Genomic DNA, 22888 nt, shown 5'->3' on the forward strand with positions numbered 1-22888 from the left:
TTATTACAATCCATACAAAGCAATCAGTTTCCTCCCACAATCCAAAGACATGCAGGTTAGGTGGATTGGCGATTCTAAATTGGCCCTAGTGTGTGCTTGGTGTGTGGGTGTGTCTGTGTGTGTCCTGCGGTGGGTTGGCACCCTGCCCAGGATTGGTTCCTGCCTTGTGCCCTGTGTTGGCTGGGATTGGCTCCAGCAGACCCCCGTGACCCTGTATTTGGATTCAGCGGGTTAGAAAATGGATGGATGGACAAAGCAATCAAGTGTTTACAAAGAGAAAAATTAAGTTAAGAACAGATCGATCTCCACCCCTGAGAGAGAAAGCAAGCCTGGGGTGATTGTACTTCTAAGTACAAACAGTTCAACAAGGAGCAATTGATTGAGTGTGTTTATAGTTCTTGGGATGAAACTGTTTCTGAACCACGAGGTCCGTACAGGAAATGCATTGAAACGTTTTGCCGTGGCTGAGACAGCGTGTCCTTGAAGCTGTATACCGAAAATTCTCTTTCTGATCAGTTGCTGCTGTGATTCACACTCAGATACAGTGATATAAATCCTCCGAGTGGTGCAGTGAGAGTAATATGGAAAAAGATGATCCGCTGTGGCAACTCCTAACGGGAGGAGCTGAAAGAAGAAGAAGAAGAAGGTGCAGTGAGAGTAACAACGCTAAAGCAGTTATGGTATTTGGAATACTATGGCTATTCCCTGGACCATTATATTATTACAAGTTAATTACAATCAGATGCGTTACACTATTAAACAATATGCGGTTAGTTTCAGTGTATAAAGCCGCGTCAGGAAAATAAGGTGTAACCACACAGGAACAGCAGCACTGCTTTGACGCTGGGTGCTGCCAGTCTTCAAAACCGAGCGGAGAACTTGCGTACGACAAGGTATGAGGTACCGTGGAAAAGTGCGTGGCTTTACGCCAAGTGTAGGTTTTGTACATCGCGATTTGAACGTGGAAAAGTTCATACACAACATTTCTGTGCGTACACACCGTTTATACATGAGGCCCCTGGTGATTGACGACTTTGCTCAAGAGCTTTGATCCTGTGAATATCTGTTTTACCATTAAGTTGTAAACTGACTGAAACAGATGCAATATACAGGAAGAAAGTACAAGAATGGATGCTTTAAATGTAAATTGCCCATGTATTTAATTTGCTTTAAGGGTTCTGTAAATTTTTTGCAAATTAGCTCTTTTACAGTTTATTCTGGTTCCTTTAAGAAAATTTAAAACAATAAAAGCAGTCTGCAGTTTAAAATATGTATTTGGAGCTTTTAATGTTTTTGTCACGCCTTGTCTGCTATATCTGTCTTCTTCATCAGGGAATGCAGCAGTATACTCATACAAGCATTCAATCACAAACGAATTATAGTTTTAATACAGAATCTATCCTGCCAGTGATATTTTGGCTATCAAAGTTTCCAGGAACAACGCTACAGCCAGTGAGGTGAAGGAGGTGGCGCAGGGAAAGAAGGCAGAAGCAGGGTAAGCAAGCAGGCATTCACATGAGGCTGCAGCTTAACCCTCAAGACCAGCCTTGCTGACTGTTTTTCTTGACAAGTCCAGGGGCCTCATGCATAACGCCGTGTGTAGAATTCGCACTATAACATGACATAAGCACAAAAGTCGAAATGTGCTTACGCACAGAAAAATCCAGATGCAGGAATCTGTGCGTACTCCATCTTCCACGTTCTTCCGCTCCATAAATCCCGGTCAGCGTGAAAAGTAAATCTTGTGCACGCGCCTTCTGTACCGCCCCTAACTCCTCCCAGTATTACACCTCTATGAATATGGAAATCAATATAAATCACCCTTAAGCTCAGCCTTCTGTGAAAGGACAATGGGAAAAGAAAGGGGGAAAATATAAGAATTTCAGCAAATACCAAGTGCAGGCAATGGAAAAGCATACTATTTGTTGATTTAAACCGTGGTATAATCAACAAAAGGAAGTTGATTGAGTGACATAGCGTGTCGGAGAAACTCGAAAGCTAAAATTCACAAAGTTGCACAGTGCCAAAATAAAAAAGAAGTCACATATCAAAGTCGCAGTGAAAAGGCTAGTTGTAGCCCACCATCTGAGCTTATTATGGTACAGACAAAAAAAATGGGTACACAGTGTGAAAAAAGCACTGTCAACTTTGTCAACTTTAATCTCGAAATTTCCACTTTAATCACGTAGTTTATTTTGTCATTAAAGTAGAACATCATAAACTTTATCTTAAAATCATTTAATTTACTAGTTTCTCAAATCCCATCATAACTAAAGTAGCATGTTAAATGCTTTGTTTTGTATTTGATCTTCAATGTGCTCTATGTGTGTGAATCACTACGTGCTTCCATTCTTTCTCTTTCTCCGACAGGACACAGAATCCATTACTACATTTGTGATATTACAGCTCAAATAATTATAATACTGAGTAATGAATGAATAATTAAAATACTGAGATATATACGTGGTATCCTTTTCATGATGATTGGAATGAAAGCATATTATTAAACATTGGAACACGATGGACCAGTGATTGTTCATGTCTCACACAAGATGCTGCTGTGCCATGTGCGACCTTCGATGAAATAATTTATTGTAGCAGTACTGTCTCTTTCAAGCGTATTAACCTCAAATTCCTGTCATTACTTTTCTTTCCCCAAAGACCCAATCACCACACAATCAGCTCTGTAATTGACGTTAAGCCATCTGTAAGCTTACAACGACGATTCTTGTATGTCTGTAGTACTAGGGTGTTGTACCGTTTTAGCCATTATGAATGTAGAGAGAAGCCAAGCAAAATGACACCTTTTATTGGCTAACTAAAAAGATTACAATATGTAAGCTTTCCAGGCAACTCAGGCCTGAGTTGCCTGGAAAGCTTGCATATTGTAATCTTTTTAGTTAGCCAATAAAAGGTGTCATTTTGCTTGGCTTTTTTCTACAATGACGATTCTTCAAAACTTTTAAGTAACATTGAAATATCTTCATAGTACGTGTTTAATTATTCTATCCGTGTTGCGCCAGCCTCAGTAAATATACAGCGCAATACGTGAACTTGCTAAGCTTTGCGGCACTGTGTCCTCACATGTTTAATTATTAACAATACAGATTATTTAAATGAAGTTAAAGTTTTATCTGTATAATATAATCAACATATTTTGCTGCATTTCATCTTACAAATGATACAGTCATCATATGTAAATACACGCTTTATAAAGTGGCCCAGGTTGTGCAATATTATAACTGTAGTGCAAGTTTACAGTGAAGTGATTATACTTATAAGTACAAACAGTTCTACAAGGAGCAATTGATTGAGTGCATTCATAGTTCTTGGGATGAAACTGTTTCTGAACCGCGAGGGCCATACAGGAAAGGCTTTGAAACGTTTTGCCGTGGCTTTGGCAGCATGTGCTTTGATGCTGTATACCAATAATTCTCTTTCCGATCAGCAGCTGCTGTGATTCCCTACTCAGATACAGTGATATAAATACTCTGAGTGGTGCAGTGAGAGCAATATGGAAAAAGATGATCCGCTGTGGCAACCCTTAAAGGAAGCAGCTGAAATAAGAAAAAGAAGAAGATGGTGCAGTGAGAGTAACAACGCTAAAGCAGTTATGGTATTTGGCTATTCCCTGGACCATTATATTGTTACAAGTTAATTACAATCAGATGCATTACACTAATCAACAATATGCGGTTAGTTTCAGTGTATTTATAAAGCCGCATCAGGAAAATAAAGAGTAACCACACAGGAACAGTATCACTGCTTTGATGCTGGGTGCCGCCAGTCTGCAAAACCAAGCGGAGAACTTGCGTACGACAGGGTATGAGGTACCATGCTGTGTGATGGTTATTATGGAGAGTTGGCTAAATAGTGTCATCCCCAAATCTATTGAACTTGCAGGCTATACTGTTAACAGAGCAGACAGGACAGAGGATTCTGGTAAAAACAAAGGGGGGGAAGGGTTGTGCATCTACATTAACAATAGTTGGTACACAACCACGGACATTGTTGATAAGCAATGTTCTATTGATCCTGGATTCATAATCGTAAAGTGTTGACCAATTTTTCTAACTAGAGAACTCTGTGGAATAACAATTCTGGCTGTATATGAGACCCCCGTGCAAATGCTAAACAAGAAGTGGCTAAGCCACAGAAGACTGTTAACAATCAGTTGATAACACAGATGGCATTGTTATTGCAGCAGGGGACTTCAAACAGACAGATCTGAGGACAGTCTTGCCTAAATTTCATAAAAATGTTACCTTTCTGATGAGGGAAATGAACATACTGGACCAGGTTTATACAAACATACCAGGACCATTTAAGGCAAAACCATCGGCACATCTAGGACTTTCAGATCATGTTTTCCTGACTCTGATTTCATCATATAAGCCACTAATTTGCAGGATGAGACCAGTCACCAAAATTGTTCAGGTTTGGACTGAGGAAGTCATCTCAATGCTGCAGGACTGCTTGACTCCAGTGACTGGGACTTGTTTGTGCAGGGTGCAGACCTAGAAAAACATCAGCAGTCCTGATATATTTACTATTTTGGACTGAAAATGTATTTTCAAAAATGGTAATTAAATTATTGCCCATTCAAAAACCTTGAATGAATAACCATGTTCAGGCTTGTCTGAAAGAACAATGTATGATTGTGCAGATGATGCACTAGTATACAAAGCAGCATGAGGGAGTCTCAAGAAAGCCATCAGAGAGGCTAATTGCAGATATAAACAGCACATCATGAAATACTTTGTGGACAACAACCCCCAAAATATCTGGAATCAAAACAATGACAAACTATAAGACTAGCACTCTGACCTCCATCGATAACATAGATCTTCCTAATGCTTTGAACCAGTTTTTTGCCCACTTTGACACTGAAGACAGTGGAGCTGCTCTCTAAACTACTATATCAGTAGCTGAACAGTCATTGGTCATACAGCGCCACCAGGTGTGGTCCACCCTTCAAAAGGTCAATGCTAGCTGCTGGCTCGGATAGAGTGCCTGAAAGCATACTAAAGGCATGTGCAACTCAGCTGGTATGCGTGTTCACCAAGATATATAATCTCTCACTACAGCAAGCAGTTGTTCCAACATGCCTCAAATCAATTGTCCCAGTGCCCAAGAAGGCTGCAGTGAAGTGCCTGAACAACTACTAGTCAGCTGCTGTAACACCCATAATCATGAATTGTTTTGAGAGACTGGTACTTTCGCATATCAGATCTGCTATTCCTCCAGTTAGGGATAAAACCGCTCTGCAGATGATGCTATCTCAATTACAGCAACCAAACACTTATGCGAGAATGTTATTTGTAGACTTTAGTTCTGCATTTACCTACAGTCGTGTAAAAACTATTTGCCCCCTTCCTGATTTCTTATTCTTTTGCATGTTTGTCACACAAAATGTTTCTGATCATCAAACACATTTAACCATTAGTCAAATATAACACAAGTAAACACAAAATGCAGTTTTTAAATGATGGTTTTTATTATTTAGGGAGAAAAAAAATCCAAACCTACATGGCCCTGTGTGAAAAAGTAATTGCCCCCTTGTTAAAAAATAACCTAACTGAGTTCAATTTCCGTAGCCACCCCCAGGCCTGATTACTGCCACACCTGTTTCAATCAAGAAATCACTTAAATAAGAGATGCCTGACACAGAGAAATAGACCAAAAGCACCTCAAAAGCTAGACATCATGCCAAGATCCAAAGAAATTCAGGAACAAATGAGAACAGAAGTAATTGAGATCTATCAGTCTGGTAAAGGTTATAAAGCCATTTCTAAAGCTTTGGGACTCCAGCGAACCACAGTGAGAGCCATTATCCACAAATGGCAAAAACATGGAACAGTGGTGAACCTTCCCAGGAGTGGCCGGCCGACCAAAATTACCCCAAGAGCAGAGACGACTCATCCGAGAGGTCACAAAAGACCCCAGGACAACGTCTAAAGAACTGCAGGCCTCACTTGCCTCAATTAAGGTCAGTGTTCACGACTCCACCATAAGAAAGAGACTGGGCAAAAACGGCCTGCATGGCAGATTTCCAAGACGCAAACCACTGTTAAGCAAAAGAACATTAGGGCTCGTCTCAATTTTGCTAAGAAACATCTCAATGATTGCCAAGACTTTTGGGAAAATACCTTGTGGACTGATGAGACAAAAGTTGAACTTTTGAAGGCAAATGTCCCGTTACATCTGGCGAAAAGGAACACAGCATTTCAGAAAAAGAACATCATACCAACAGTAAAATATGGTGGTGGTAGTGTGATGGTCTGGGGTTGTTTTGCTGCTTCAGGACCTGGAAGGCTTGCTGTGATAGATGGAACCATGAATTCTACTGTCTACCAAAAAATCCTGAAGGAGAATGTCCGGCCATCTGTTCATCAACTCAAGCTGAAGCGATCTTGGGTGCTGTAACAGGACAATGACCCAAAACACACCAGCAAATCCACCTCTGAATGGCTGAAGAAAAACAAAATGAAGACTTTGGAGTGGCCTAGTCAAAGTCCTGACCTGAATCCAATTGAGATGCTATGGCATGACCTTAAAAAGGTGGTTCATGCTAGAAAACCCTCAAAAAAGCTGAATTACAACAATTCTGCAAAGATGAGTGGGCCAAAATTCCTCCAGAGCTGTAAAGACTCATTGCAAGTTATCGCAAAGGCTTGATTGCAGTTATTGCTGCTAAGGGTGGCCCAACCAGTTATTAGGTTCAGGACTCCGCCAGCAATTACTTTTATGGACACACAGGGCCATGTAGGTTTGGATTTTTCAGCTCTCTCCGGTTCGCAGCTAAATAATAAAACCATCATTTAAAATCCTGCCCCAAGTGGAGGAGTTCTGCATTTTGTGTTTACTTGTGTTATATTTGACTAATGGTTAAATGTGTTTGATGATCAGAAACATTTTGTGTAACAAACATGCAAAAGAATAAGAAATCAGGAAGGGGCAAATAGTTTTGGATGGATGGATGGATTGTGTTATATTTGACACACCACTGTATTATACCCATATTATACCCCACAAACTGACAAACAAACTGAGAAACTTAGGCCTGGAAATCTCTCACTGCTCTTGGGTGTTGAACTTCCTCACAAATATACCACAGAGTGTCAGGATTCAAAATCACATTTCATCCATGCAAATTTTAAACATTGGTTCTCAACAGGGATGTGTATTGAGCCCAGTGTTCTTTATCCTTCTGACACATGACTGCACTCACATATACCCATCAAACACAATAGTGAAGTTTGCTGATAACACCACAGTAGTCTAATCTCAGATGACGATGAGACTACAGGATGAATGTAGCACACCTTGCTGAGTGGTGTATCAATAATAATCTGATCCTTAATACCAGCAAGACAAAGTAAATCATTGTAGACTTCAGGAAATTAAAAAGGCAAAGAACATCTCCCCATTCATATTCTTGGGAATGCCTTGGAATGTGTGAAGAGTCTTAAGTTCCTAGGAGTCTATAACAAAGGATCCCACTTTGTCTCTTAACATCTCTTACCTGGTGAAAAAAAGCTCAATAATGACTGTGCTTTCTCAGGAAGATGAAACAGGCTCATCAACATCAGCAACTTTTAATCAACTTCCACTGTGGTGAAATAGAAAATATCCTTTCCTACAGCCTGATTGTGTGGTATCCAGCTGCACCATGTGATGAAGACTGCTCAACGAATCATCAGGGCAGACCTCCCAAATATGGACACCATCTATGCTAGCTGACTTCGGACAAAGGCTAGCAACATTATCGGAGACACAACACATCCAGGTCACCATCTGTTTACACCGCTACCTCTCCAAACCCATTACTCCATTTTACTAATTTAAACATAAAATATGCAATATAGACACATTTTACGTTCATATTTATCACACATACAATGAACTTATTCTTAGGCAATGGATATTGACACTTTAAATATATATATTTTAAACTGTACAATATTGATGTCATTTTGTATACAGCAATTGAATATATGCTGCTTTTTTCTTTATTACTTTTCTTTTTACTTTACCTGAATATCCTGAATAATTGTTTTATTGTAGTGTTTTATTGTTACCTGTTTTCTTTGCTGCACATGGAAAGTTGTCACCAGAATTTTGTTGCATGAAAGTTTAATGACCAATAAATAAACTCAAACTCATATCCAAATTATAGAGGCTGTAAAGTTAGTTATAAAACAAGACATTATGAAATGAAATGTCTGTGTGAAAAACATTTTTCTTACCAATGACATTGTATCCCACTGCTTTCAGTCCTTGGTATAACATCCGTAAATCTCTAACTGTTAAGCCCAGCAAAACAGTTGCATTCTCAGTAAAACCAGGAGTATGCCTTGGATGACATATAATGCTACATATGTCAATCATATTTTAACTGTCACTTTCTAGCACATTGATCTGCCTTTTTTATTCATTTATTGGTTAAGCTTAGGATAGTAAATTCTTCTTTGACTTCAGCTTTCTGGCAGAAGACAGTAGAGTTTTCTCATTCAGCAATTGTGATAAGTTGGCCAAAATATTCTGACATTCCAATCCAAAATACAAGCAGTCTACAAATTCATGTGGTTGAGAACATTTAAGAGTAAAACAAAAATAATACTTTTAAATGCATACGCATGATAATAATTAATGAACTGTAGATTATGACAAATGACGAACCAAAGAAAGGAAAAAAAAACATGATTCTAAATATCGACAATTGAATATGAAAAAAAATTCAGATATGCAGAGCTAGAATTGTACCAGTCATTATAATAACTGCCTAAATTACTTTAACAATAAAATTGTTCATCTTCTAAATAAATGGGTATGCTGTGTACACAGTGATATTGGCAGTCTTGGAAAAATAAATTTAGTTTTAAAAACCTTTTCAGTCACTGATAACAATGTGAAGCTTAGGAAATGTTTATTTTCTTTTACTTCAAAGTAGCTCAGCCTCTCAGAAGCACTGACTATTATTTTTTGATACACAGGGTAATAACATTATCAGTAACAGGGTCGATTTTAAAATGACAACAACACCTAATTATGTCAAATTTGTTTGACACAGTTTATTTTTTCTAAGGTTTAAAATAACTAATACCAATTTCTCTATTACAATTATCTAATTTTTAAAGTTTAAACTTAATATACTAGCATACTCATATTTTAGTATTATACTTCATTCAACTTTTCAAAATATCCATAAGGAAAAAAAAAAGAAGGCCGTTCACAAAGGGACATGTTTTTGGATGAATATGGTGTATATTTAAAAATGTGTTCTTGTGTAAACGTGCTTCCTGTTCATGCCCTGCACTTATTTTTATAAGAAAGTTTTGTGTTTTAACAAAAACTGCATGTGTTTTGCATGAAGTGATTATATAACTGGATAACTGACATGTGGATTATGTGACATTAGTAACATGAGAGTTTTTGTTTTTTCCCCCATGATGTTTTCAGATATTGTTTGCTTTTGCGTAGCATTGGTCTCCATAGACGACCATTCTATTATACATTTTTTTTTATCTTCACTCTCCATGAAAATATGGGATTCAAATTTTTTCTCAGCCTTAGCTACAAAAAATTTAGGGTAAGTAACATATAAAAAAATATAATTTTTGAGTGGCATATTCCTTTAAAGTTTGTCAATTTTGCTTCAAGACTTCGATACGTTACTTTTTACTGCTGAGGCTTTACTATTGACACTGTATATTTAAAATATTTAATATTACAGTGTTTTCTCTATAAGCAAGAAATATAAGTTAGAAATGAAAGTTTAATATGAGATAAACACATATCCCACATTTCTACACATGTTTTATTTAATTAGATTAGAAGACTTTTTTTTCATTTTCCTTTCCTCAGTGGAACACATTAAATTAAAATTAAGGTAAAGCAGTATAAAATGTGTATTGACTTGCAAATCAGCTGTCTACTGAACATGCAAACTCCACGCGGGAGGGACTAATGGAAGAGAGCCTGGGTCTGCTAACTGTGAGGCAGCAGCACTACCCACTGCGCCACCATGCCATCCGTCACTATAACATTATAACATTATTAGGCTCACCACTAGCTTAAACTAGAGCAGGGGTCCTCAATCACGGTTGTGGAGGGCCTCAATAGCTGCAGGTTTTTGCTCCAACCAAATTGCTTAATAAGAAGCACTTACTGCTCAAGTAACACTTCTGCTTCACTTTAGTTGTCTAACTCATTAAGATTTTGAACCCTTATTGCTTATTTTAGTCTTAAACAGCTGTATGCTTGGTTTTTAATTACTCCTAATTAGCAATAATGTGCAAATGAGAAAATAGACCAGCATTTCTCAATTTAGCTTGTTACCATTTACACCTTTGTGTATTTATCATGCACTATTGGGTTTAATTAAATACTTGAAAGGAAAGTGAAGAGAAAAAAAGCGAAGGACTGAGAATTACTCATTCATTTTAGCCTTCAAACCATTTGGATGATATCCTTAGAAAGGGGAAGAAAATCTAGGATATGAGAATTACCTGACATAGCAGAGTTAAAGCACTAACAAGCTATAAAATTAAACTATTGGCAAGAGTTGCTTTCAAATTAAGCAACCGTGTTGGAACAAAAACCCTGCAGCCACTGCGGCCCTCCAGGACTGTGCTTGAGTACCCCTTTAAACTGCAGTATACTATGCTAACATTAAGAAGTCTTCAGCTATCATTTATATTCTTAGCTGGGACATCTCTAATATTGTCAGGTACATTAATGCTAAATTTGGGAATAAAGGTAAAGGTGCTGCCTCCTAAAATTGTTGTACAAAGTATTTATCCTGGAAATTAAGAAGGTGTGATTTATATGATCACAGCCAGCAGACAATCTGGAGCAGGGTTCCTCAATCACAGTCCTGGAGGGCCGCAGTGGCTGCAGGTATTTATTCCAACAAGTTTCCTAAGTAGAAAGCAGTCCATGCTGATAATGAAACTTGCTACTGAACTATTTAGCTTGTTAATTCTTGTATTCGTCCAGGAGCAATTTTAATTGCACTGTAGAGTTTCATTCTGTGACAACATTATCCATGTGTTTTGTGGAACAGAATTGATTTAAACTTAATGGTCCTTCCAATTCCCCTCTCATTTCTGAACATTTTTTATCACAGATAATTCATGGTAAGTACGTTAGCTGAAGAGCTGCTGGTTTATTGGTGATATGCATCTCATTATTAACAAATGTCTGATTAAGAAAACAGGCAACAATTAAAACTTAAATGCAGCTGCTAAAATCTAAAATATACAATTATGGGTTCTGAATGGTAACAGGCAAGAGAACTAAAATTAGGCCCAAAAAACGTATTGCTTTAGTAGTAAATAAAAGGGTTCTAATCAAGAAATTGGTTAAAGTGAAAACCTGCACCTATAGCAGACCTCCAGGACTGTAATTGAGGACTTCTGATCTACAAAATAACTAAAATTTGTCTTTGACAAATAAAGGCACTAACAAGGCATAGAGTTAAACACCAACTTTCATTTTCAGCAAGGACTGAGTTCTAATAGGACACTGGCTGGAATGAAAACCAGTACTCACTACGGCCCTCCAGGACCGTGACTGAGGAACCGTGATCTGGAGTATGGGAATTAGTACAACCTAGTATCAAAGAACCTCATGGACTCTTGGTTAAACAAGCAAAATACAGTAATCCCTCCTCGATCGCGGGGGTTGTGTTCCAGACCCCCTGATAGGTGAAAATCACAAGTAGAAACCATATGTTTGTATGGTTATTTTTATATATTTTAAGCCCTTATAAACTCTCCCACACTGTTAACATTATTAGAGCCCTCTAGACATGAAATAACACCCTTTAGTCAAACGTTTAAACTGTGCTCCATGACAAGACTGAGATGGCAGTTCTTTGTCACAATTAAAAGAATGCAAACATATCTTCTCTTCAAAGGAGCGCCGTCAGGAGCAGAGAATGTCAGAGAGAGCGCTCGCTAAGAAAAGCAAACAATCAAAAAATCAATACGTGCTTTTAAGTATGCAGAATCACCGCGATAAAGCGGCATTTTGTAGAGGAGCGTCCGTATCCTCTAGGCAAACAGCCTCTGTGCAGACAGCCCCTCTGCTCACACCCCCTCTGTCAGGCAGAGAGAGATAGAGAGAAGCAAACAATCAAGCACCGCGTGGGAAGCATATCTTTTATCATTGAGGAGTTTTAGTTAATATGTAATACATGCTCTGATTGGGTAGCTTCTAAGCCATCCACCAATAGCGTCCCTTGTATGAAATCAACTGGGCAAACAAACTGAGGAAGCATGTACCATAAATTAAAAGACCCATTGTCCGCAGAAAGCGATGAACCAGCGAAAAATCCGTGATATATATTTAGATGTGCTTACATTTAAAATCCGCGATCGAGTGAAGCCGCGAAAGTCGAAGCGCGATATAGCGAGGGATTACTGTATACTAAAGAGAGACAAAGGCATAAATGTGAAAACACTGACATTTTAGAAGTAGATGATGAGAGCCTTTCATATTCGCTGAATAACTTAATGCTTCAGTATGAACTGATGGAGTTTCTTCTTTTTTATTTCCTCACCCCTCCCAATGTGATTTGTACATAAAAGGTGCTGTCTGAAAAAGTAGTAAGCTGGGCAGACAGAGTTGCAGGCAGGCACCAAATAAAAAAAAAAGTCAAGGACAGTGTTGAGTTTAACATAATATCTGGCAGTACTATTATGTGAAACAACAACTTGCATAAATTAATCAAGGACTGCGTAATTTTTAAGGTCAAATTTATAACTGAATGCAAGAAGTGGAAAAAGTGCTTCAAATGTGACAGTATACTATGACTGCAATGTACAGTGTGTGTTACAGTAGGGTAACATTATTGGACTTTGGCATAAATTAATAATGTATTGCTTTTATCAGTTATTCTTTCTGAGTAACGCTTTTCTCACGTTATCTCTCTCTCTCCATCTTTGTCCCAGTCTTTAGTTGCATTTAACAGCAGACATTCTACTGAGAAAACTTAAAGGACCACTGAAGAACCTGTCAAAAAACATCAGCAGCTCTTTAGAAACATCTTGAAACCAGTATAGCCAAACATGGAATTGGTGGAGAGTAAAGGCAAAGAAATTAATACACCATGCCACCAAAAAGAATCTGGAAAAAAAATATATAAAAAAGTAAGTTGTCCTCAGCTGCATCGTAGAACTTGTAATAGAAAGAAAACCTCTTTAAATGTAGTGTACATGAGAAAATACTCCTGGGAAGAAGGAGAATTGTTTCCTAAAATTTCACACTACATAACCAAAGAATGTTCACAGATGAATATGTGTAAAGGTTTCCACATGCATATATTCTTTAAGGACACCAGAACCTGTACAGTACATACATAAAAGTGATATTCACTTCTGCTGTGGGGATGTGAAAACAAATACAGAAACTTAAATGGTGTCATTTACTCAGGAAGAAAGGAGCCACACTGCAGGTGCTTAGTGTATTAACATGTCTGTCTTCATGGGTTCCTGACTGACTAAAAGCCAATCAAATGGCACACAAGGTAGATGGGACATCCAAAACTTATACAGTAGGATTTCTTATCTACAGTCTGAAGACCTCTGTAGCTGTTGACTTTTATTGCCCAATCTTTTTCTCAGACATCATTGTGTCTTTTATTGAACTTTTGTTTGCTAACTTTGCACACAACTTCTAGCACTTCATTTGCAGATTTAAAATGTTCAATGCAGCATGTGTTTTACTTTCCCATAAAGCATTACACATAATGATCAGTGTTTAAAACATTTAAAAACTAGAACTTAAAGGACTTTTATTATTTAGATTTACTTTGAAGATGTGGGCAGCAAATATGTAGGCACAGACTACAATGAACATACATAAACCTGGTCTGCAACAGAATTAAAATCTTACAGTGCTTCCTTATATTCCCTGCATTGTGCCCCAGTAAATACAAATTATTGTCAATACACTATTAATCCAATTGCCCTTCATTCACTCAGAATATGGAAGCAATGTAGGAAGCAATTTAAGACAGTGAAACTTTCATATATTGCACCTCTATGTTGCAACCATCTTTTTCTACCCTCTCAAACATACACAGTATTTAATGTTTGAAAAATGTCCAAGATTAAAACACTTAGAGAACTGTATATTTCTAATGTTTTTGCTTCCTACAAAGAATTATGCTTCAAATTTAACTTGTCATCAACACAACTGTTCCACTACTTTTAAATTGGAAACATTGCTAAATGGAATCTGCCCAATTTTCCTCACCTCATACCCATTTCTGTTCCGGAAGAAATATTGATCAGTCTTGAAGACGACTCAGATAGCATCTCTACAATATATAAAAGCATCCCTTCCTTTCAAAGATCCCAGGATACGTTTCATGCAATATTTCAGAAAAGGAGTGGAAGGAAGTCATGTATTGAATACACTCTAGCTCCATATGCACAAAGCATTTAGTCATTCAACTTAAAATATTTTATCAAGCATATTTATCTCATTTAAAATTGTCCAAAATGTTACCAGGGCAACATTCAGCCTATGGGCGTGCACCAAATTCACATAATTTTGGACAAACATCTTTGAATGCCTCTCAGGAGGCCATGGTGTCACAATCCCTCCTAATCCATTAACAGCTGTGTTTGCTGTACTCCCAGTTGGGCATAAAGTGTAAAAGGACAAACTGTAATTGTTTTTACCTCACTACTAACACGTAGACTTATTTTGCTCATCTGGAAGAATCCCACCCAACTCTTTTAAGTCCTAAACTACTTCAAATTGGAAAATGTCAGATTCTCTCTTAGGGAATCTGTTGAAAACGATTTAAAAGTATGGCAGGATCTATCAAGAACATTTTAGAATAAGCTTCTATATCGGGGTAAAGGATACTTTTCCTTCCTTGCTACTTTTAAAAATTTACTCTGGTTTTGGGCTCTCCTTTCTTTCTCTTTGGTGGGGGTTGAATTTTGGTTTACGTTTTACTGATTGTATGGAATTTTATTTGCTTCAAATTAATATCAATGAAAATATTTTTAAAAATGACTGTATTAACTTCACAGTACTGGAGACAATATAAATGATTTGTCTCACAGTGCTTGCACATTACAAATTTTTTCCTTTTTACAAGCAATTCTGGCAAAAATATACCGTAGACTGATCAGCTGTAAACAATGGTGGTTCGATAAATGATCATGCTTTCTGTACCAGAAAGGTGATAATGATGCACATACTGCAGAATAAGATTAATTCTAAATTGATGCTCACAGCACCTCATCTTTTATCAAAAACAGATTTTTATGGTTAGAAAAAAGTTAAGAACAATGTTTTTTGAATCTTTTCTCAACTTAGGTGCTTTTCAACTGACATTCCCAGCCTACTAATTGTTCTCTAGTGTTTCCTAGTCCTAATTTGTTTTTGAACTTGCTTAACTTTATGTCTATTTTAGTCCCGACTTGCCTTCATTTTAATGACCAGATCCTTCCCTGAAAACTATCTCTTTGTTCACCTATTGCCTTTCTCCAAAAACAGATCTAATATTGAAATCATAACACAGTTGGTCTTAACCAGCACTTGAACTCACTTAATGTCTACCTTTCTGTGAGAAGAATTTGTCTTTAGAAATTAGCAGCATATGTTGAAGCAGGCCGACACAGCTGGGGTGCCCTTAGCCCCAAAGAAGGCACTTGGAGACTTCAGAACAGACAGCAGAAATAAATTTTATTGTATGGCACGCATACAGACTCTTCTCAAATTAAGCAATGAGCAAACAACTAAAATCAGCTCTTACATTTATCACAATTCTTATCACATACTGTAAGTCATTATTCGTCCTCATCTGACTCCACAATATTTCACTGCTGAAATTCTGCCCCTAATTAATCTACCATTATCTCTTGGCTGGGTGGGTGTCAGACTCTTCGCTGTCCATCATATCTTTCTGACAAGCCTACCTGCACTCCCTTCTTTCCCAGTGCTGGGCAATTACTTACAACCCAAGAGTTTACATTCCCCTTCTTATCAAAGGGCCCATCTCTTCTCAACTCTCCTGCATGTCCAGACTTTAACTTGAGAGATATAGGTGGTCTGAGGCTTATACAGAATAATAAAAATATATAGCCATAAGCTTTTTAATTCCTAATTCTCACATCTTAATACTTAATAAAATATAGTGTCTAGTTTTCTTATGTGGTTATAATATTTTTCTAATACATAGAAATTACCAATTATCTACTCTGTATATATAAAATCCTAAGCCTAAAAGTGCAACGATTATAAGTGACTTTTTTATGTCATGTTTTTTGTCATTGGTAGAGAAATTGATTATGTCGTTTGCATATTTTTATGTACAAAGTAGTAATAATTTGGTGGTGTATTTATAGCATAATATTTTTGGCGACATCTTCGTTCACACTTTGTGTGTTTTGGATGCCATCATACTACCCACTGCCAGTCACGTGATTCAGACATAACATTTCTCTAAGTACATAACATAATTCATCTCACATACCAGCACTGTATCACTGCTTTGTAAGATGGGGGTGTGCTGAAGTGGATCATTGAATTTTATTTCATAGATGAAAGACACTTGCTGAATAAATGGATTTCAAATTTAAAAGCAAATTTTGGATTTTTTATCTTGTTCTTATTTCTTGACTTTTCTTTTAATTATTTTGATTTTCTGGTATTTCTGACTCTTTTTATTAAACCCTGTTAGTCTGATTACACTTTTCAGAATTCCTCTTAAACCGAATTAAATATCTGATGCTCCAGTTTTACATCATAGTATTGGGATGACATATGCATGCATGCAGTAAATGTCCACAAATTTGGGGAATTCCAATTTTGGCAATATGAACAAAAAACGCCTTAAATTAGTTTTTACTTGAAAGTATGTCTAAATTAAGCAGGATCCATGCTTTGTACTCAGCTCTTAGGAGAGATAGTTAGAAAATATTCCGCAATGATGAGCAGGTAAGAGGTTACAGAAGTATTCATTTTCATGAAAGTGCACTGCCTAGAGTAAAATTATTATAATTACTCCATAACAAGGTCATGGGGAGCCAACGTCTATTATGGCAGGCAGGGCAGCATTGCCTGCAAGACAGGAATCTGCCTTTTTGAAAATATGCATCAGCCTGGCCATGCGTCTTGAGCTTCAGGTCAGATGATGAGCTGAAAAACAGCACTGGCAGAGAGTTAGCGCAGCCAGACTTGATTAAAAGATGGAGACAGAGTTTGTGAAGACAGCGGGAGAGTTATGTAGAGGCTTTGTTTTTGTAGACAGTGGACAGTTGATCAGATCCAGCCCTCTTGCAGACATGGACTTGATTCTGCAGCTATGAATTACTTTGAATTTATTTTCTTGATTACTTTGTGTTCTCCTGTTGATTATTTCACTTATTTGTATTTTGTATAATAAAATCCCTATTTTGGTCCCTTTTGAATTTTCATTATTTTTTTTTATATACATACATATACTGCTCAAAAGAATTAAAGGAACACTTTTTAATCAGAATATAGCATAAAGTCAATGAAACTTATGGGATATTAATCTGGTCAGTTAAGTAGCAGAGGGGGTTGTTAATCAGTTTCAGCTGCTGTGGTGTTAATGAAATTAACAACAGGTGCACTAGAGGGGCAACAATGAGATGACCCCCAAAACAGGAATGGTTTAACAGGTGGAGGCCACTGACATTTTTCCCTCCTCATCTCCTCAAGGGCATGGAGGAGATTCTAGGAGACAAGCAGTTACTCTAGGAGAGCTGGAGAGGGCCATAGAAGGTCCATAACCCATCAGCAGGACCAGTATCTGCTCTTTTGGGCAAGGAGGAACAGGATGAGCACTGCCAGAGCCCTACAAAATGACCTCCAGCAGGCCACTGGTGTGAATGTCTCTGACCAAACAACCAGAAAGACTTCATGAGGGTGACCCAAGGGCCCCATGTCCTCTAATGGGCCCTGAGCTCACTGCCCAGCAGCATGCAGCTCGATTGGCATTCGCCATAGAATACCAGAATTGGCAGATGCACCACTGGTGCCCTGTGCTTTTTACAGATGAGAGCAGGTTCACCCTGAGCACGTGACAGAAGTGAAAGGGTCTGGAGAAGCCATGGAGAACATTATTCTGCCTGTAACATCATTCAGCATGAGCAGTTTGGTGGTGGGTTAATGATTGTCTGGGGAGGCATATCCATGGAGGGTCACACAGACCGCTACAGGCTTGACAAAGGCACCTTGGCTGCCATTAGGTATCAGGATGAAATCCTTGGACCCATTGTCAGACCCTATGCTGGTACAGTGGCTCCTGGTGCACGACAATTCCTGGCCTCATGTGGTGAGAGTATGCAGGCAGTTCCTGGAGGATGAAGAAATTGATACCATTGACTGGCCACCACACTTTCCTGACCTAAATCCAATAGAACACCTTTGGGACATTATGTTTTGGTCCATCCAATGCCACCAGGTTGCACCTCAGACTGTCCAGGAGCTCAGTGATGCCCTGGTCCAGATCTGGGAGGAGATCCCCCACAACACCATCTGTCATCTCATTAGAAGCATGCACCAATGTTGTCAGGCATGTATACAAGAACACAGGGGCCATACAATTTTGAGTTGCTGCAATTAAAATTTGGCAAAATGGACTAGCCTGCCACATAATTTTTTCACTCTGATTTTTGGGGCGTCTTTGAATTCAGGGCTCTGTAGGTTGATCATTTTCATTTCTATCAAACAATGTGGCATCCTTTCGTTCCTAGCACATTACCCAGTCTATATCAGTATAGATATCCAGGAGGATCTCTTTTTCCCATTGAGATCTGATGTGTTTTCAAAGTGTTCCTTTAATTTTTTTGAGCAGTTTATATATATATATATAGTCATATGAAAAAGTTTAGGAACCCCTCTTAATTCTTTCGATTTTTGTTTATCATTGGCTGATCTTTCAAAGTAGCAACTTCCTTTTAATATATGACATGCCTTTTGGAAACAGTAGTGTTTCAGCAGTGACATTAAGTTTACTGGATTAACAGAAAATATGCAATATGCATCATAACAAAATTTGACAGGTGCATAAATCTGGGCACCCCAACAGAGATATTACATCAATACTCAGTTGATCCATCCATCCATTTTCCAACCTGTTAAATACAAACACAGGGTTATGGGGGTCTGCTGAAGCCAATCCCAGCCAACACAGGGCGCAAGGCAGGAAACAGACCCCGGGCAGGGTGCCAGCCCAATGCAGCTTAGTTGATCCTCTTTTTGCAAATATAACAGCCTCTAGACACCTCCTATAGCCTTTGATGAGTGTCTGAATTCTGGATGGAGGTATATTTGACCATTCTTCCATACAAAATTTCTCCAGTTCAGTTAAATTTGATGGTTGCCAAGCTTGGACAGCCTGCTTCAAATCATTCCATAGATTTTCGATGATATTCAAGTCAGGGGACTGTGATGGCCATTCCAGAACATTCTACTTCTCCCTCTGCATGAATGCCTTTGTAGATTTCGAAAAGTGTTTTGGGTCATTGTATTGTTGGAATATCCAACCCCTGCATAACTTCAACTTTGTGACTGATGCTTGAACATTACCCTAAAGAATTTGATGATATTAGGTTGAATTCAGCTGACCCTTGATTTTAACAAGGGCCCCAGCCCCTGAACTAGCTACACAGCCCCACAGCATGATGGAACCTCCACCAAATTTGACAGTAGGTAGCAGGTGTTTATCTTGGAATGCGATGTTCTTCTTCCGCCATGCAAAGCGCTTTTTGTTATGACCAAATAACTCAATTTTTGTCTCATCAGTCGAAGCACTTTGTTCCAAAATGAATCTGGAATGATGTACAAATACACCATCTGCAGCAAGATGTTCTTGCTGGTCTTTGGAGGTGATCTGTGGATTGTCTGTAACCATTCTCACAATCCTGCGCATATGCCACTCCTGCATTTTTCTTGGCCTGCCAGACCTAGGTTTAAGAGCAACTGTGCCTGTGGGCTTCCATTTCCTGATTACATTTCTTACAGTTGATACTGACATATTAAACCTCTGAGATAGCTTTTTGTAGCCTTCCCCTAAACCATGATACTGAACAATCTTTTTTTTCAGTTCTTTTGAGAGTTGCTTTGAGGATCCCATGCTGTCACTCTTCAGAGGAGAGTCAAAGGGAAGCACAACTTGCAATTGACCACCTTAAATACCTTTTCTCATGATCGGACACACCTGTCTATGAAGTTCAAGGCTTAATGTGCTAATCCAACCAATTTGGTGTTGCAAGTAATCAGTATTGTGCAGTTACAAGCATTCAAATCAGCAAAATTACAAGGGTACCCAAATTTTTGCACTGCCAGTTTTTCACATTTGATTTAATTTCATACAACTAAATACTGCTTCACTAAAAATCTTTGTTCGGAAAACACCCCAGTACTCAGATGTTCCTAGGAAATTAAAACACATACCACGTTTATCTTTTTTGTTGAAAGTAGAGTAAATTAATATGCAGGCCAAGACAGGTTCCCAAACTTTTTTATATGCTGGTATCCAGAAGGTTGCTGGTTCGAATTCCCATCACTGCCAAAAGAGATCCTACTCTGCTGGGTCCTTGAGCAAGATCCGTAACCTGTAATTGCTCCAGGGGTGCTGTACAATGGCTGACTCTGCGCTCTTATCCCAAGGGGTATGCGAAAACTAACAAATTCCTAATAGAAGAAATTGTATAAGGCGAATTAAAGAACAAAAAAAAAAGTGTGTGCAATTCTCAGGGATTCACTTATTTAATTAAGTGGAAATCCGAGCAGCCCTTGGGATCACTGCATCTCCAGACTTCTGCTAACCATCAGGGACTGCTGGGAGGACATCAGGAAGGTGCTGGATTTAAAAAATGATACCACAGAAGACCAAGAAGAGAGATTATCCAGCCATTTACTTACTTTGGACAACTGCTGAAGTGCATGTTGTTTCCCAGTTTCAATTGTATTTCAAAGATTACAGTCTTTTCCAGGATTTATGTGTATTTTGTCCAAGGGTTTCTTTTGTTTGAAAGTCTTCAGAGTGTTTAGGATCATCACTGAATGGAATGCGCTCCTTCCATCACAGAATCACAAGTTGGTGTATGGTAGGGATGTTCACTTGGGCATTTATCCATCATAATTTATCTGGTAAATGAACTGTATTTTGGGTCAGCTTCATTTTTGTGTGTTATAGTTATATTTATTTAGTACGCATTTGAGCACCCCACAATTGTTACAGGCTTCCTGAAACACCTGTATTAGCATACCTGTCAAGTCCACCTTTAAACTTTTTTACATTAGAGGCTTTTCACATACGTAAATACATCTCATCATAAATGGTGAAATGAGCAGTAGCTAAATACAACCTTACTCTGAAACAGAACGCCACGCATTGTATACTGGTAAATATGGTAATTGTATACAAAAGGAAGTTGTTCAGTTTGGTTTCATTTGTTTGAAACATTATGGATATATATTCTAAAGACCTAAATTCTTGTACTATATCTATACTAATAAAAGGCAAAGCCCTCACTGACTGACTGACTGACTGACTCATCACTAATTCTCCAAGTTCCCGTGTGGGTAGAAGGCTGAAATCTGGCAGGCTCATTCCTTACAGCTTACTTACAAAAGTTGGACAGGTTTCATTTCGAAATTCTACACGTAATGGTCATTACTGGAAGGTATTTTTCTCTATTTACTGTAATGGAGTTGAGCTCGAAAGCCGTGGGGGGTAGAGTTTCGTGTGACATCATCACGCCTCCCACGTAATCACGTGAACTGACCGTCAACGCAGTGCGTAGAAAACCAGGAAGACCTCCAAAAAGCGCTGAAGAAAACATGCATTATATAATTGAGAAGGCAGCGAAACAATAAGAAGCGAGCGAGTGATATATACTACCATATTCATGAGTGCTGCTACTTCAGAAAGAAAGAAAGGTGTAAACCTAAACTTTAAATTAAGTTCATAGACAGGCTGCCGCTGGCGTTTCTCATGCCCACGGGTAATGCGGGATACAAGTTTAATGAGAGGACGCAGGATATAAACGAGAGTTTTGATCACTTTGTAACTAAGTTAAAATTGCAGGTAAAGGGGTGTGCTTATGCAAATTCCGAGAGACTGTGTTTGTGGAGGATTGACAGTTAAGGCGGGTGGGGGAGTCACGTCATCATCTCCCCTCCCATTTACCTCATTTCGCTCTGAGCTGAGCTCCGCGGCTAACGCCGTCTTTCGAAGCAACTTCGTCACACTGCCACCAAATACTCCCAGAAAAATCCACAAGTTAATACACACGCTGTCTCTAGAGTTTCTCCACACTGAATCCTCCAGGCACTACTTACAAAAGGTTACATTGACAATCGTGTTACGTTATTTTTAAAATCTTTCCTTTTCTTAGCACAAGCACAGCTGAGAAGCTTTGATGCGTGTGCTCCATAACGCATTAAAAAATAATGCATTTAATCACACTTTGCATTACAAGCAAAGGAGAGCTTTTGATTGAACATGAACACAGAAAAACAGATCACCAATTCAAGCTTTATGAATAATCGATTCGCCATCAATAATTGTTTTGGTGTAATCCTTTTCATATAATTTTTCCCGCCACAAGCCATGATTAAATGAACGGTAAAAAAGTAAGAGCGAGGGGTGACTTATTTAGGCAGGCATATATATGACAGCAACACTCATGACAATGTCAATCATGTTATGTTATTATTAAAATGTTTCCTTTTCTTTTTCATTACTTCTTTAACACACTACTTCTCCGCTGCGAGGCGCGGGTATTTTGCTATATATGAATGACTGCCAAAGAGCGCTGAGACTTTTAATATCGTGAACGTGTCTGCAAAAACTGGGGTCTACTGCCCAGCAAAAGTCGAG

General features: G+C 38.3%; 1 protein-coding gene across 2 annotated transcripts in view; it reads left to right on the forward strand.

Annotated features, from left to right (window-relative positions):
• LOC120543164 (serine/threonine-protein kinase pim-2-like) overlaps positions 1 to 13162 on the forward strand; it is a 96988-nt gene extending 83826 nt beyond the window's left edge. For both annotated transcript variants that reach the window (XM_039776068.1, XM_039776069.1), the window contains one exon: positions 12960 to 13162. The gene's annotated coding sequence lies outside the window, so the exon portion shown is untranslated. The remainder of the gene's footprint in view (positions 1 to 12959) is intronic.
• Positions 13163 to 22888: the final 9726 nt, after the last annotated feature.

This window comes from Polypterus senegalus, chromosome 13 (assembly GCF_016835505.1).
Source record: "Polypterus senegalus isolate Bchr_013 chromosome 13, ASM1683550v1, whole genome shotgun sequence".
In the NCBI taxonomy this organism is placed as follows: Eukaryota; Metazoa; Chordata; class Cladistia; order Polypteriformes; family Polypteridae; genus Polypterus; species Polypterus senegalus.